The following is a 4971-nucleotide window of genomic DNA, read 5'->3' on the forward strand; positions in this document are numbered from 1 at the left end:
CATGAGAGAAAGCTGAAATACGTAAACATCCCGTCTGTTGCTCTTTGATAAATGCTTTAAAATATAAACGTAACAAGGCCCCGGAGAAACAGACAGAAAAGACAAAATGGAAACAGGTCAGGTGGAAGTGAAAGGAAAACGAGAATGAAAATCGTGCGTGTGCAAGTAATACATACAAACACACACATATATATATATATATATATATATATATATACGTGCGCGTTTTTTCATTGAGGAAATTCATTCAAATTGGTGAGGTTTGTTGCTCTGTAGGAAGCCAACATCTGTTGTGCAATAAAGTTATTCTATCATGCAGTCAGGTCCCTCCACCGACCAACAACCGAAGGCTGTTTATAGTTGAAAACGGGGACGAAGATCTTTGTACTTTAAATTCCCGATTCAGAATCAAGTCTAACTTTCTTCCTGTCATTAATACATAATACTTTGTATCAATCGCATGGCATATCATCTTCCTTTTCCTAGTGTTCAACGAGAAAAGTTCACTTCTTATTATCTCTTTTGGGGGAGAAGTAATTATGCACTGCACACCAGAAAGCATAAAGTGAAAGTTCAAATCTACTGACTGTTAAATATTCCGTTTCGTATTTACGTAAAGGATTATTTTCCCTTCTCGTCATCTGTGTTAATATTCAATGTAAAGTAGTGAACATGGAATTTTGTTCACTATTCGAGTTTTGTTAACCCTTTGACTGCGTAATTAAATTTCATGGTCGTTCTCATAATAATGTTAATTATCCACCAAACTATTAGATCTGATATTTACTGCTTCTTCAATATTTTTTCAGTATCTCTTGTAGGCATGCCCATCGCTACCTCATTATTCAATGGTGCTCTCTCAGATTTAGACCTGAAACTTTAGATGATGGGGCCAGTTAATTACATTGGCCTCAGTGATCAACTAGTACTTATTTCACTGACCTTGAGAGGATAAAAAGCAAAAGCTGACCTCAGCAGAATTTGAACTCAGAGCATAAAAGATGGATGAAATTCCACTTAGCATTCCGTCCAGCATGCTAACGATTCTGCCAGCTCACCAGCGTAAGAACAAGAGTTTAATAGTTTATTTGTGTTTACACAAAAGCAAAACAGTGTAAGTTAGGGATATAGTGGACCGCAGAAATTATGAAATGTAAAGCACACTCTAGTTGGAGTTGAAACCAGAATGTAGATGAATGAATATAGAATACAACAAGGAATCTAGTCCATAGCTCTGTTGTTTTTGCCAGTAAATGTGTCTAAGAATAATTAAAATCTATACCTATTCTTTATCTGTTGATGACTGAAGTAACATTCATTACTAAAGTACCAATACAACATGAATTATGAATTAATATATATGCAGTATCATATCTGTATGTTTTTATCTGTGTGAGGCTGCTCCTATTTGTCTGATTCAGTCACACAGTTGCATAACATTCAGGAGGTCATCAGAACAACATCATTTGTCCATACAGTGCTGCAGTGAAGGTTTCTGGGGAAAGAGAACTTGAGCCTGGTGGGGCTCCATGTAGCAGATAGGGGAATAACCACGAGATAAAGGGCTTAGCAAGAAATATGGAAACAAACCATCTAGATCACACATAGGCTGCCATTTTGCATGGCATAGTACCCAACAGCCCTCCATGAGTTACATCATGTCATTAAGTAGCTTCCATCTACTTTATTGTAAGCAAAGAGAAAATAGCTTTAACATGTTTGAAGAAAAAACATGGATACGTCTTATCATGTATAAAAATTCCATTCACATCTCGGACACCTTATAAGAACATAAACTGTTCCTATTACATAACTGATACTTTATTATATTGGTCCCACAAGGATGAAAGATAAAGCTGATCACAGTGAGAATTGAACTCAGAGCTTAAAGAAAAGTAACAAAATATTTATTTCTTTATTGCCCACAGGGAGGCTAAACTTAGAGGGGACAAACAAGGACAGACAAAGGGATTAAGTCAATTACATCGACCCCAGTGTGTAACTGGTACTTATTTAATCGACTCCGAAAGGATGAAAGGCAAAGTCAACTTAGCCGAATTTGAACTCAGAACATAGACAGACGAAATACCGCTAAGCATTTCGCCCGGCATGCTAATGTTTCTGCCAGCTCACCATCTTAGAAGTAACAAAATATTGGTAAGCATTTTGTCCGACTCTTTTACAATTCCTCCAGTCCATTGTCTATTCATGGCCCTTTATATACATTATATAAGTATAGACATTTATATAAGTAACATTTATTCATTTATTCAGTCCAGCGAATAAATTGCAGTTCTCTTGGAACGAAAAATATAGTTTGTCAGCAAAAGACATAAAGCTTTGTATTTTAAGAGACAAAGTCTATTTAGAAAGATGATGCTCTGACATGAATATCATTTGCAGACGCAAGTGTTGCCAAGGGACCTCAGATTGCCAGATAAAAGTATACAAGTACACTCTGGGCTGGAATTATGTATGAATGCTACACATAAAATACATAAAACCAACATAAAATGTTTTTCACTGCAAGGAAATAAAAAGCTGTCAGAGGTGGGTGGAAAAAAAAAAAAGAAAATTGATGGCTTCACACAGACAACTATATAAAAACTATAAACAATTTAGCTATATTCAAATTTATGCAATAATGATAATAATAATAATCCTTTCTAATAATAATAATCCTTTCTAATAATAATAATCCTTTGGGGAAAAGACCAGTTGATTACCCTAGCGTTTCACTGGTTCTGAATTATCGACCCTGAAAGGATGAAAAGCAAAGTCTACCCTGGTGGAATTTGAACTCAGAACATAGCAACAGGCGAATTAGCACTAAGTATTTTTTCCAGTGTGCTAATGACTCTGCCAGCTTGTCACCTTCAATGAATCGTTTAATTTTATATTTTTTCTCTTTCTACTGTAGGCATAAGGCTGGAAATTTTGCAGGGATGGTCATCTAGTCAATTACATGAACACAAGTGCTGTTTCACATCAGTGTTTTTTTATACATATTCAGTAAAAATACAAAAAGCCAGGGAAAATGCTGCGAGGCATTTCGCCAATCCCTCTAACAGTTATGTCCTTGATTGGTGCTTTTAATTTTCTTTAACTCTGAAAGGATGAAAAGCAAAGTTGACCTTGGCAGGAATTGAACGCAATGCAGAGAGAATTGGAATAAACACGGCTCGGCATTCCATCCAACACTCTAAATGCTTTGCCAATTCACCACTCGATATATATATATATATATATACATATATATATATATACTGGTGCCGATAACGGAGGTGATGCTCATAGCTGGTAATAGATCTGTTGGATCAGAGCTGACATGAGGGCTAAACAACAAACAAACAAACAAATGATGCAAACTAACGATGGAACTAGGTTTGGCTGACACTCAAATTGTTAGATATAGAAGATAAACTTCCTCTGTCTGGTGCTCTACTGATTCTAACCCACAGCTGCACTTACAACAACTACAACAACTGCTGTTGTTGACTGGCTGGCTGGCTGGCTGGCTGGTTGGCTAGCTGGTTGGTTGGCTGGTTGGTTGGTTGGTTGGATTATGTGTAAGATGATAACCAAGACACATGAATAGTTTCAGAAATTCTAAGAGTCTGCACCTGTTTGCACTCAGAGCGGTCACTCTGCCTTCATTATTCCACAGACAGACCCCAGAAAGCAGGTGGTGGGTACACTTCTTTTGATGTTTCAGCGTTGAACTCAACAGGTTTAATTTTTGTTCACATATCCCATATTTCCAAGATTTGGCAGAAAAAAAAGTTGGTTGTGATAGAATTGAAACATCATGTTCAAAATAACAGAAAATGGATTGAGCACTTGTAGGAATATTGCTGAAGCATTATATAAAATATTAATTAGCACATCATGTCAATTATTATTATTATTATTATTATTATTATTATTATTATTATTATTATTATTATTATTATTATTATTATCCCAGAAACACTGGAAACTACAAGGTTTACACTCCTATTGAATTTATATATATATATATATATATATTCTCCTTTACTTGTTTCAGTCATTTGACTGCAGCCATGCTGGAGCACCGTCTTTTAGTCAAATAATTGGATCCCAGGACTTATTCTTTGTAAGCCTAGTACTTATTCTATCAGTCTTTTTTGCCAAACCGCTAAGTTACAGGGACATATATATATATATATATATATATATATATATATATATATATATATATATATATACAAAATGGCTGATAGTTAGCAAGGTGAGACACACATAAGAAAGAAGGAAACAAAGGACCACTGATGAGGTCACAGAAGTGTGACGAAAGAACTCTGGCCGAAATAAGATTTAGATTAAGATTAATGTAATATAAAGCTGAAAAAAAAAAAAAAAAAATTAACACCAAATATACAGTGCGTGTGTTTTTATTGGCTAAACTGGCAATATGACCATCCCCAAGTACAACAATATATATATATATATATATATACATATATATATATATACAAAATTAAGGATAAAATCACTTTAATGATTTTATCAAGTGGTCAGTGTGAAATAAAACCTTACAGGTAACAATTTACACTAATTTATCATTATATAATATAATTATATCAAAGGTGTGAATAAACATCTATACACTGGAGTATAGATGTGGTTTTTAGAGCCATTTGGCATCTATTTCTAGCGTGTTGGTTGGGTTTATCCACTCCTTTGATATAACTATATTATATAATTATATATTAGTATATATGTACATATATATATATATATATATATATATATATATATATATATATATATATATATATACATATATATGTAGCAGAAGTGACTTCTGATGAAGGTGTTAATGTTGATGTTCACATCAGTCAAACCAATCTCCTTTCCTCACTACAAAGAGAATAAAAAAAAAAGCCTTTATAAAGGCAAACAATCTGTTTGAAGATACATTTATGTAGTGCAACTTGTACATCTTAT

The sequence above is a fragment of the Octopus bimaculoides genome, chromosome 26 (genome assembly GCF_046866305.1).
Source record: "Octopus bimaculoides isolate indiv1 chromosome 26, ASM4686630v1, whole genome shotgun sequence".
Taxonomy (NCBI): domain Eukaryota; kingdom Metazoa; phylum Mollusca; class Cephalopoda; order Octopoda; family Octopodidae; genus Octopus; species Octopus bimaculoides.